Raw genomic sequence first — 14,263 nt, 5'->3', positions numbered from 1 at the left:
TTTCAATACTAAAATGATTCATGTTGTTTCATAAATACAATAATGAGTGCAAAAGTGTACTTAATAGTTTAAACACAACAAGAAGTAGATTTTTGACAATTAGTTTATGAGGTTAGCAGGACCCTCAGATAGTTTAAGGCTATATATAATATAGAAAAATTAAGTTAAAAATAATAAGACCAAGCCCCAAACCAGGAATAATTGGATCTTACCTATTTTCATGTGCTATTATCCATAGATTATTTGTGATACAATAATCCGGAAATTGTTTTGCCAAAAATTTTCATGGACCTCCAATATGACCTTATTAATAGTATTTATTGGTTTCGAGAGCAAAACGAGTGCATTTTAAAGTTCAAACGAACCCAAAAAGTAGTAACATAATTTTAACAATATTTTTGTGCTATAATCCATCGATTTTTGGTGATACGATTCCAGAAGATTATTTGCCAAAGTTTTTCATGGACTTCCATTATGACATTATTAATGGCGTCAGGTTGTTTTGAGGGGCAAACAAATTTATTTTCAACTTCAAATAAACCCTAAAGTAGGAGAAATCACATTTTATCGATTTTCATATGTTATAGTCTTGGATTTTCTATGATACAAGATTTTGGATTTGATTTGCCAATATTTTTCGCGGGCGTCCGTTAAGACCTTATTAACGGCATCAGTTGGTTCATAGGTAAAAACGGACGCATTTTCAAGTTAAAACAAGCCCTAAAGAAGGAAAACCAATATTTTACTTAATTTCATGTGCTATAGTTGGGTATGCGACCTCGCTATTTTTTGTGTAATAGTTGTTGAGGAATCTCGGGAAGATCTATCAAGATAGCCAAAGAGATTGTGCCTGCGCACAAGCATGGAAGTACGGGCCTTCCAAGTAGAATATTTTGGCTTCTAACAAGCTTTATCAGTTGCTGGAACACAGATTAAACTGATCAACAACGTTAGAGTTGTTGCTAGTGGTGGAGTTCGCATTTCGGACGTTCTCAGGAAGTTTAAGAGAGAGGTAGCTATGTCGACGAGAGCGCCACTGCTGGATTTTTGATGAGTCTCTGCCTTTCTGTAAAATCCATCGTTGGANTCTGCATTATTCATAAGCTGATGAAGAATAAATATAAGCATTCATACAATAATGAAAGATAACGGGATACACCAAATATTCATGGTTGTACAAGAAGATAAAATCACGTTATATCTCTTTTACAATGAAGATTAAGAATAAGAAAAATCTTGAAACTATATATTCAGAAATCATATTGTACTTCTTGTTTGTATATATTATTTAAGGATGCATTTAAACTGATGTGCTAAATTTGCCCTTGACATGATAATAATAATGGAAGTTAATCATTACAAAGTAGTAATACTTCAAAATGCTTGAGCATAATTCCTAGCCAAATCTTGTTGGATATGCCTTTCCATAATAAGTTTCATTTTCTTGGATATGTCTTCCCATAAAATCATGTCGCGTTAGGTCTGCATGAAAATTCGAATTGAACTCCCTCAATTTTCCAATAATTCTTGTAACTCTTCTATACTAAATTCTGAAAAGAAACTATCATCTCCGATGTATGTATCAGAATTAACACCTTGATAACTCATAAATTGATGTTGATCATGATGCTGATCCTGAGTCATCAAGGCATCAGAATCATTCGGTTGTGGTAATAACTCTTGTGCACTACCTTGGGTCATCGATAGATAACTTTTCACTACACCACTTCGTTGTGGAAACAACCTATCTCCACCATTTGTGTTAGTTCTAACACCTTGATGACTCATCAGCGGATGTTGATCATAAGGTTGATCTTTAATGAATGCACTCCACTGTGCAAATAACTCATCTAAACTACATATATTAGTATGACCACCTTGATGACTCATATATTGATGTTGATTCAAGTCATTGGTTGGATATACATCATTCTGTTGTGGTAATAACTCATATGCACTACTTGAATTAATATTAACATCTTGATGACTCAAAAATTGATGTTGGTTATGCTGCCAATTTCGAGACATCGAGAAATCACATGGATCTGCAACACGTTGCTGTGCAAACACCCTATCTCCGCCACCAGTATCCGTATTAACACCTTGATTATTCATAAAACGATGTTGGTTATGATTCATCAAGAAATCGCTTGGCTTTAAAACAGTCCATTGTGAAAACACCTTATCTCCACCACCTGTGTCAGTATTCACATCTTGATGACTCTTTAATCTATGTTGATCTTCAATCATCAAGGAATCAGTTGGTTGTACAGGAATCCATTTTCCGAACAACTTATCTCCACCACTTATATCAATATTCACACCTTCGCAAGGTTGTGCTACGGATGCATACATACCACCACTCGTATAATTCACTTGTGAAAATATACCGGACATGTTATGTTGTTGTTGATTATCTTTAGATTGTTGTTGATGAAGATGACCCTCCATGGGTTACAAATAAGGATTTATAAACCAAAAATACTTGAGAGAAGAAAGGGGATTTTATATGAAGGGGTGGGGGCAGGAAAATAATAATCGCTGTGAAATGTGAATATAGCGTATGAACTTATATGGAAAAGTAATGTATCTATGTCCTTATATACAACACATCAGAGGTGCTATCCTTTTATACTTTTTTCAAGATTTGAAAAGATATATGAAAGACTAGCATATTTTAAAATTTTTTCCATATTTGTTTCATTTTATGGATCTGAGTTTGACCAAATACAAAGTTAATTAATAAGAATGATTTTAAAAACTTTATAACTAATAAAAGATATCCATTGACTGAACTTTAATTTAATTTTTTGTCTCAAATATGACACTTGTGATATTGAAATTAATTGTTTCTCTATATCAATAATAAAAGATGACAAATCTTAATGTCTTCTCCAATAAGATATTTCAAAGTGGAAATTTATTTATTATATTTCTTTATTTGGCAGCGGTACTCCTGAATGGATCCTGCGCAGTGTAAATTTAAATTAGTCTTGTTTGTATTTTTACTTTCTAGTTGAGATCCATATTTGTTCTTATTACGTCATGTTGACCAAAGATATGTGTACGGGGTGAGTCAACGACCACTTGTTCATCCCTTTAAATTCTTTTTGGATAGTAAGTATGGAGTAACTGTGTACTACTAAGCACCTATAAAATAAAAGTAGGAATAAGGCATAACCATCCCCTTAAATTTTCACAAAGTTATTCATTATACCTTTAAATTATCTAAATGTCATATTATCTCTTTGAATTTAAGTTTTATTTGTTATTTACACTTCTAATTTATGTGAGGGTGCTCTTACTCACTAAACTTAAGTTTTCCATATAATTTAAATCCCTCAATTATTTTTGTCCAATTTGTTTGTTGTCTAATTGTAGTTTTGCTCCAGTTTTATATACCAAATATTGTAAAGGAACTTGTACAATGCATCAATAGCATTACAAGTGCATCAAAATTTTATAAATAAGAAAGCTTGTGCAAATTATCAATAATAACTTTTCAATACTAAAATGATTCATGTTGTTTCATAAATACAATAATGAGTGCAAAAGTGTACTTAATAGTTTAAACACAACAAGAAGTAGATTTTTGACAATTAGTTTATGAGGTTAGTAGGACCCTCAGATAGTTTAAGGCTATATATAATATAGAAAAATTAAGTTAAAAATAATAATACCAAGCCCCAAACAAGGAATAATTGGATCTTACCTATTTTCATGTGCTATAATCCATAGATTATTTGTGATACAATAATCCGGAAATTGTTTTGCCAAAAATTTTCATGGACGTCCAATATGACCTTATTAATAGTATTTATTGGTTTTGAGAGCAAAACGAGAGCATTTTAAAGTTTAAACGAGCCCAAAAAGTAATAAAACATAATTTTAACAATATTTTTGTGCTATAATCCATCGATTTTTGGTGATAGGATTCCAGAAGATTATTTGCCAACATTTTTCATGGACTTCCATTATGACATTATTAATGGCGTCAGGTTGTTTTGAGGGGCAAACAAATGTATTTTCAACTTCAAATAAACCCTAAAGTAGGAGAAATCACATTTTATCGATTTTCGTATGTTATAGTTCATGGATTTTTCGATGGTACAAGATTTTGGATTTGATTTGCCAATGTTTTTCACGGGCGTCCTTTAAGACCTTATTAACAGCATCAGTTGGTTCAGAGGTAACAACGGACGCATTTTCAAGTTAAAACAAGCCCTAAAGAAGGAAAACCAATATTTTACTTAATTTCATGTGCTATAGTTGGATATGCGACCTCGCTATTTTTTTGTGTAATATTTTTGGAGGAAGCTCGGGAAGATCTATCAAGATCGGCAAAGAGATTGTGCCTGCGCACGAGCATGGAAGTACGGGCCTTCCAAGTAGAATATTTTGGCTTCTAACAAGCTTTATCAGTTGCTGGAACACAGATTAAACTGATCAACAACGTTAGAGTTGTTGCTAGTGGTGGAGTTCGCATTTCGGACTTTCTCAGGAATGTTAAGAGAGAGGTAGCTATGTCGACGAGAGCGCCACTGCTGGATTTTTGATGAGTCTCTGCCTTTCTTTAAACTCCATCGTTGGATACCTTGTGAGGCATTACTTGCCTGTTTTGAGTTTATGTTATTTCTTGAAGGTGCTTGGTTGTTTCTTTGAGCAATTGGAGCAATAATTAGTGTTGTTAGTTTGGATTCTTTAGAGATAAGAAAGACCTCATAGTCAAGCAGTTTTTCATAAAGTTCTTCATTAGGTGATCAATGTTTCATGTCACCTGATGGCTGCAAAGATAGTGTCATAATCGGGCCCAAGGATTCTCACATTAAGTTGCACATTAGTGATTGGTGCTCCACCGATCATGAGCAATTGAATGTTCTATCAGGCCAATAATCTTTTGTAATATGAGCTAGTTGATCTTGGTGATAGATAATTCTTGTATGTGATTTATTGTCAAAGGTAGTGTGCAGGGATTCCCAAGCTTTGTGTGCCAATGTGACTGTTGCAATAGTTGATGAAAGTGTAGGTCCCACTGATTCTAAGATGATATTTTGGACAAGCTGATTTTGTTGAAACCGGTTCATATAAGGTGGATTGAGAGTGGTTTCATTGTTTCTTGTAAGTCAGATTGGAGGAGCAACAGTTGTGCCATCAATATGACCGAAAGGTTATGTCCGTGCATAAGCAACGATACCTATGCATTCCAGGTGGTGAAGTTGTGGCTTCCGGTAAGTTTGATAGGTAATTGAAAGGCAGGGTTGAATTTCACGATGACAATGTTAGTGTTTGTGGTATCTGCATTAACAATAACGACATTGGGTGCCAATTATGCGTGTGGTAGCAGCTAGGATTAGAGGGCAAAAAATTGGGATCATACTCGTGTGATAAACAAATTATACGACTAGACTGGGAATAAGAAGAATTCTGCATTATTCATAAGCTGATGAAGAATAAATATAAGCGTTCATACAATAATGAAAGATAACGGGATACAACAAATATTCATGGTTGTACAAGAAGATAAAATCACGTTATATCTCTTTTACAATGAAGATTAAGAATTAAGAAAAATCTTGAAACTATATATTCAGAAATCATATTGTACTTCTTGTTTGTATTTATTATTTAAGGATGCATTTAAACTGATGTGCTAAATTGGCCCTTGACATGATAATAATACTTGAAGTTAATCATTACAAAGTAGTAATACTTCAAAATGCTTGAGCATAATTCCCAACCAAATCTTGTTGGATATTTCTTTCCATAATAAGTTTCATTTTCTTGGATATATCTTACCATAAAATCATGTCGGGTTAGGTCTACATGAAAATTTGAATTGAACTCCCTCAATTATCCAATAATTCTTGTAACTCTTCTATGCTAAATTCTTAAAAGAAACTATCATCTCCGCTGTATGTATCAGAATTAACACCTTGATAACTCATAAATTGATGTTGATCATGATGTTGATCCTGAGTCATCAAGGCATATGAATCATTCTGTTGTGGTAATAACTCTTGTGCACTACCTTGGGTCATCGATAGATAACTTTTCACTACACCACTTCATTGTGGAAACAACCTATCTCCACCATTTGTGTTAGTTCTAACACCTTGATGACTCATAAGCTGATGTTGATCATAATGTTGTTCCTGAATCATCAAGGCATCCATTGGCTCTATATCATTCTGTTGTTGAAATAACTCATGTGCGTTACTTGTATTTATATAACACCTTGATGAATCATCAGCTGATGTTGATCATAAGGTTAATCTTTAATGAATGCACTCCACTGTGAAAATAACTCATCTAAACTACATATATCAGTATGATCACCTTGATGACTCATATATTGATGTTGATTCAAGTCATTGGTTGGATATACATCATTCTGTTGTGGTAATAACTCATATGCACTACTTGAATTAATATTAACATCTTGATGACTCAATAATTGATGTTGGTTATGCTGCCAATATTGAGCCATCGAGAAATCACATGGATCTACAACACGTTGCTGTGCAAACACCCTATCTCCGCCACCAGTGTCCGTATTAAACACCTTGATTATTCATAAACCGATGTTTGTTATGATTCATCAAGAAATCGCTTGGCTTTACAACAGTCCATTGTGAAAACACCTTATCTCCACCACCTGTGTTAGTATTCACATCTTGATGACTCTTTAATCTATGTTGATCTTCAATCATCAAGGAATCAGTTGGTTGTACAGGAATCCATTTTCCGAACAACTTATCTCCACCATTTGAATAAATATTCACACCTTCGCAAGGTTGTGCTACGGATGCATACATACCACCACTCGTATAATTCACTTGTTAAAATATACCGGACATGTTATGTTGTTGTTGATGAAGATGACCCTCCATAGGTTACAAATAAGGATTTGTAAACCCAAAATACTTGATAGAAGAAAGGGGATTTTATATGAAGGGGTGGGAAAGGAAAATAATAATCGCTGTGAAATGTGAATATAGAGTATGAACTTATATGGAAAAGTAATGTATCTATGTGCTTATATACACACATCAGAGGCGCTATCCTTTTATACTTTGTTCAAGATTTGAAAAAGATATACTTTGTTTCATTTTATGGATCTTAGTTTGACCAAATACAAAGTTAATTAATAAGAATGATTTTAAAAACTTTATAACTAATAAAAGATATCCATTGGCTGAACTTTTATTTAATTTTTTGTCTTAAATATGACACTTGTGATATTGAAATTAATTTTTTTTTCTATATCAATAATAAAAGATGACAAATCTTTTCACTATTATTAATATTTTTCCTTTAATACATTTGTCTTCTCCAATAAGATATTTCAAAGTGGAAATTTATTTATTATCTTTCTTTATTAGGCAGCGATTCTCCTGAATGGATCCTGCGCACTGTAAATTTAAATTAGTCTTGTTTGTATTTTTACTTTCTAGTTGAGATCCATATTTGTTCTTATTACGTCATGTTGACCAAAGATATGTGTACAGGGTGAGTCAACGACCACTTGTTCATTCCTTTAAATTCTTTTTGGATAGTACGTATGTAGTAAGTGTGTACATAAGCACCTAAATAAAATAAAAGTAGGAATAAGGCATAATAATCCCCTTGAATTTTCATAAAGTTATTCATTATACCTCTAAATTATCTAAATGGCATATTATGTCTTTGAATTTAAGTTTTATTTGTTATTTACACTTCTAATTTATGTGAGGGTGCTCTTACTCACTAAACTTAAGTTTCCATATAATTTAAATCCCTCAATTATTTTTGTCCAGTTTGTTTGTTTTCTAATAGTTTTGCTCCAGTTTTATATACCAAATATGGTAAAGGAACCTGTACAATATATCAATAGCTTTACAAGTGCATCAAAATTTCATAAATAAAGAAACCTCGTGCAAATTTAAATTATAATTTTTCAACACTAAAATGATTCAGGTAGTTTCATAAATACAATAATGAGTGCAAAAGTGTACTTAATAGTTTAAATACAACAAGAAGTACATTTTTAACAATTATTTTAAGAGGGTAGTAGGACACTTACATAGTTTAGGGCGATAAATAATATAGAAAAATTAAGTTAAAAATAATAGGACCAAGCCCCAAACTAGGAATAATTGGATCTTACCTATTTTCATGTGCTATAGTCCATCGATTATTTGTGATAAAATAATTCGGAAATTTTTTTGCCGAAAATTTTCATGGACGTCCAATATGACCTTATTAATAGCGTTTATTTGTTTGGAGAGGAAAACGAGAGCATTTTAAAGTTCAAACGATCCCAAAAAGTAGGAAAACATAATTTTAACAATATTTTAGTGCTACAATCCATCGATTTTTGGTGATAGGATTCCAGAAGATTATTTGCAAAAAAATTTCATGGACTTCCATTGTGACATTATTAATGGTGTCAGGTTGTTTTGAGGGGCAAACAAATGTTTTTTCAACTTCAAACAAACCCTAATGTATGAAAAATCACATTTTATCGATTTTTGTATGTTATAGTTCATGGATTTTCGATGATACAAGATTTTGGATTTGATTTGCCGATGTTTTTCACGGGCGTCCGTTAATACCTTATTAATGGCATCGGTTGGTTCATAGGTAAAAACGCGCGCATTTTCAAGTTAAAACAAGCCCTAATGAAGGAAAACCAATATTTTACTTAATTTCATGTGCTATAGTTGGGTATGCGACCTCGCTATTTTTTTGTGTAATAGTTGTGGAGGAAGCTCGGGAAGATCTATCAAGATAGCCAAAGAGATTGTGCCCGCGCACGAGCATGGAAGTACGGGCCTTCCAAGTAGAATATTTTGGCTTCTAAAAAACTTTATCAGTTGCTGGAACACTGATTAACAACGTTAGAGTTGTTGCTAGTGGTGGAGTTCGCATTCCGGATGTTCTCAGGAATGTTAAGAGAGAGGTAGCTATTTCGACGAGAGCTCCACTGCTGGATATTTGATGAGTCTCTGCCTTTCTTTAAGCTCCATCGTTGGATACCTTGTGAGGCATTACTTGCCTGTTTTCAGTTTATGTTATTTCTTGAAGGTGCTTGGTTGTTTCTTTGAGCAATTGGAGCAATAATTAGTGTTGTTCTTTTGGCTTCTTCATGCTTAAGAAAGATCTCATAGTCAAGAAGTTTTTCATGAAGTTCTTCATTAGGAGATAAATGTTTCATGTGACCGGACGGCTGCAAAGATAGTGTCATAATCGGGCAAAAGGATTCTCACATTATGTTGCACATCAGTGATTGGTGCTCCACTAATCTTGAGCAATTGAATGTTCTATCAGGCCAATATCTTTGGTAATATGAGCTAGTTGATCTTGGAGACAGATAATTCATGCATGTGATTATTGGCAAAGGTAGTGTGCAGGGATCCCCAAGCTTTGTGTGCCAATGTGACTGTTGCAATAGTTGATGCAAGTGTAGGTCGCACTGATACAAAGATTGTATTTTGGACAAGCTGATTTTTTCGAAACCAGTTCATATAAGGTTGATTGAGAGTGGTTTCATTGTTTCTTGTAAGTGAGATTTGAGGAGCAACAGTTGTTCCATCAATATGACCGAAAAGGTTATTTCCGTGCATAAGCAACGACAACTATACCTTCCAGGTGGTGAAGTTATGGCTGCCGGCATGTTTGATGGGTAATTGAAAGGCAAGGTTGACTTGCACAATGACAATGTTAGTGGTTGTTGTATCTGCATTAACAACAGCGGCATTAGGTGCCAATTATGCATGTGGCAGCAGCTAGGATCAGAGAGCAAAAAATTGGGATCATACTCGTGTGAGGTTTTATAGCCCTAATATTATAAAACAACTTATACGACTAGACTGGGAATGAGAAGTATTCTGCATTTGCATAAGCTGATGAAGAATTAATATAAGCGTTGATACAAGAATGAGTGCTAACGGGATACAACAAATAATCATTGTTCTATGAGAAGATAAAATCACATCATATCTCTTTTACAATGAAGGTTTAGAATTGAGAAAAATTTGGAAACTATATATTCAGAAATAATATTGTATATACTGTTTGTATTTATTATAAAATGATACATTTTAACTTTTGTGCTAAATTTGCACTTAATGTGATAATAATACTTGAAGTTAATCATTACAAAGTAGTAATACTTCAAATGCTTGAGAATAAGTTATAGCCAAATCTTGTTCGATATGCCTTTCTATGATAAGTTTAAATTTGTTGGATATGTCTTCCCATAAAATCATGTCGCCTTCTGTCTACATGAAAATTCTAGTTCAGCTCCCTCAAATATCCAATAATTCTTTTAATTCTTCTATACTAAATGCTGAAAAGAAACTATCATTTCCACTATATGTATCAGAACTAACACCTTGATAACTCATATATTGACGTTGATCATGATGCTGATCCTGACTCATGAAGGCATCTGAGTGTTCAGTATCATTCTGTTGTGGTAATAACTCTTGTGCACTACCTTGGGTCATCGATAAATAACTTGTCTCTAAAACACTTTGTTGTGGAAACAAGCTATCTCCACCATTTGTGTTAGTTTTAACACCTTGATGACACATATGCTGATGTTGATCATAATGTTGTTCCTGAATCATCAAGGAATTCATTGGCTCTATATCATTCTGTTGTTGAAATAACTCATGTGCATTACTTGTATTTATATTAACACCTTGATGAATCATCAGCTGATGTTGATCATAAGGTTTATCTTCAATGAATGCACTCCACTTTGAAAATAAGTCATCTAAACTACACATATCAGTATTATCACCTTGATGACTCATATATTGATGTTGATTCATGTCATTGGTTAAATATACATCATTCTGTTGTGGAAATAACTCATGCGCACTACTTGAATTAATATTAACATCTTGATGACTCAAAAATTGATGTTGGTTATGCTTCCAATATTGAGCCATCGAGAAATTACATGGCTCTACAACACTTTGTTGTGCAAACAAGCTATCTCCGCCACTAGTTACTGTATTAACACCTTCATTATTCATAAACTGATGTTGGTTATGATTCAGCAAGAAATTGCTTGGCTTTACAACAGTTCATTGTGCAAACAACTTATCTCCGCCACCTGTGTCAGTGTTCACATCTGGATGACTCTTAAATATATGTTGATCTTGAATCTTCAAGGAATCAGCTGGTTGTACAAGAATCCATTTTCCGAACAACTTATCTCCACCAGTTGTATCAATATTCACACCTTCGCAAGGTTGTGCTACAGATGCATACATACCACCACTTGTAGAATTCACTTGTGAAAATATACTGGACATGTAATGTTGTTGTTGATTATCTTTAAATCGTTGTTGATGAAGATGACCCTCCATATGTTACAAATAAGGATTTATAAACCAAAAATACTTGAGAGAAGAAAGGGGATTTTATATGAAGGGGTGGGGGAAGGAAAATAATAATCGTTGTGAAATGTGAATATAGAGTATGAACTTATATGGAAAAGTAATGTATCTATGTCCTTATATACACACATCAGAGGCGCTATCCTTTTATACTTTGTTCAAGATTTGAAAAAGATATATGAAAGACTAGCATATTTTAAATTTTTTTCCATATTTGTTTATTTTATGTATCTTAGTTTGACCAAATACAAAGTTAATTAATAAGAATGATTTTAAAAACTTTATAACTAATAAAAGATATCCATTGACTGAACTTTTATTTAATTTTTTGTCTTAAATATGACGCTTGTGATATTGAAATTATTTTTTTTTCTATATCAATAATAAAAGATGACAAATCTTTTCACTATTATTAATATTTTTCCTTTAATACATTAGTCTTCTCCAATAAGATATTTCAAAGTGGAAATTTATTTATTATCTTTCTTTATTAGGCAGCAGTTCTCCTGAATGGATCCTGCGCAGTGTAAATTTAAATTAGTCTTGTTTGTTTCTTACATTTTAGTTGAGATCCATATTTGTTCTTATTACTTCATGTTGACCAAAGGTATGTGTACGGGGTGAGTCAACGACCACTTGCTCATTCCTTTAAATTCTTTTTGGATAGTATGTCTGTAGTAATTGTGTACTACTAAGCACCTATAATATAAAAGTAGGAATAAGGCATAATAATCCCCTTGATTTTCACAAAGTTATTCATTATACCTTTAACTTATCTAAATGTCATATTATCTCTTTGAATTTATGTTTGATTTATTATTTACACTTCTACTTTATGTGAGGGTGCTCTTACTCACTAAACTTAAGTTTTCCATATAATTTAAATCCATCTATTATTTTTGTCCAATTCATTTTGTTGTCTAATTGTAGTTTTGCTCCAGTTTTATATACCAAATGTGGTAAAGGATCTTGTACAATGTATCAGTAGCATTACAAGTGCATCAAAATTTTATAAATAAAGAAAGCTTGTGCAAATTATCAATAATAATATTTCAATACTAAAATGATTCATGTTGTTTCATAAATACAATAATGAGTGCAAAAGTGTAATTAATAGTTTAAACACAACAAGAAGTAGATTTTTGACAATTATTTTAAGAGGGTAGTAGGACCCTTAGATAGTTTAAGGCTATATATAATATTGAAAAATTAAGTTAAAAATAAAAGGACCGACAATATTTATATACTTATTAATTGTGAGATTGGAACCAAACTTAATTTGGTACTATTGTTACAAAATATTTCTTATTACCTTAAAAATAATTTTGTTTAAGGATTTAGAATATGGGTCAAAGGAATTAGTTGAGAAGCCCAAATTGATGTGTGTGATTTTAGCTAGGTCCCACCTACAGACAGTGGATGGTTAAATTGTCTTTGCACTAGGTTTGAGAAAACTTAAATTTAAGACCTTATTGATAACGTCAGTTTATGTCGAGGGAAAAACATATGCATTTTCAAGTTTAAATTAGCCGTAAAGAAGGAAGATCCATATTTTACCAATTTTTCTATTTAATTTCACAAATTTTTTGTGAAAGCATTCCAGATTTTTAAAAAAAAAAATTTTCATGGACATCCGTTACGATCTTATGAATGGCGTTAGTTGGTCTCGACCGGCAAACAAGCGAGTTTTAAAATTCAAACAATCCCCAAAGCAGGAAAAACCAATTTTTACCAATTATCATGTATTATAATCCAAGTCTTTTAATGATAAAGGTTATGAATTTTTTGTCAAAATTTTTTATGGACGTTCATAATGACCTTATTAATGGTGTCACTTGGTCACGATGGAAAAACATGTGTATTTTAATGTTTAATGGAGCCCCAAAGCAGGAAAAACTAGATTTTACTGATTTTCCATTGCTATACTCCATTAATTTTTGGTATGCAATATTGCGAAAAAAAATTTGCCAGAATTTTTCATGAGCGTCAGTTACAACTGTCTTAATGATGTATTTTATCCCTAGAGGAGAACATGCACATTTTCAATTTAAAACGAGCCCAAAAGTAGGAAAATTAGATTTTTTCCAATTTTCGTGTGTTATTGTCCATGTATTTTTATGATAGAATTCAAAAAAAATTGCCAAACTTTTTCACGGATATTCTATACGACCTTATTAATAGATTCAGTTGGTCTCGAGAGGAAAACAAGCATAGTTTAAAGTTCAAAGGATCCCAAAAGTAGGAAAAAACAAATTTTACCGATTTTCATGTGTTATTATCCATGGATTTTTTTGTGATAGAATCTTGAATTGTTTTTGGCTGAAACTTTTCGTTGAGGTCTATTATGGTGTTATTAATGGCGTCACTTCGTCCTAAGGGGCAAACTGACGCATTTTTAATATCAAAGGAATCCCTAAGAAGGAAAACCTAGATTTTATCAATTTGCGTATGCTAGTCAATGAAATATTGGTGATAGGATTCCTGATTTTTTTGCAAAATTTTTAAATGGACGTCCTTTACTACCATATTTATGGTGTCAGTTAGTCTCGACGGTAAAACGAATGTACTTTCAAGTTCAAACGACCCCAAAAGTATGACTAACCAGATTTTATCAATTTTCATATGCGTCAATATTTTTTGGTGATATATGATTCCGAAAGTTTTTTGCCAATTTGTTTCATGGACGTCTCTAACGACCTTATTAATGGTGTCACTTGTTCCCCATAGGAAAATGAGCGCATTTCCATGGATTTTTGGTGATACAGGATTCTAGAATTCTTTCTACCAAAATTTTTCATTGACGCCCATTACAACCTACTTCATAGAGCAGTTTGTCCCGAGAGACAAACATGCGCATTTTCAAGTTTAAA

This window comes from Solanum pennellii, chromosome 11 (genome assembly GCF_001406875.1).
Source record: "Solanum pennellii chromosome 11, SPENNV200".
Lineage (NCBI taxonomy): Eukaryota > Viridiplantae > Streptophyta > Magnoliopsida > Solanales > Solanaceae > Solanum > Solanum pennellii.
Note: the sequence above shows the minus strand (reverse complement) of the source record.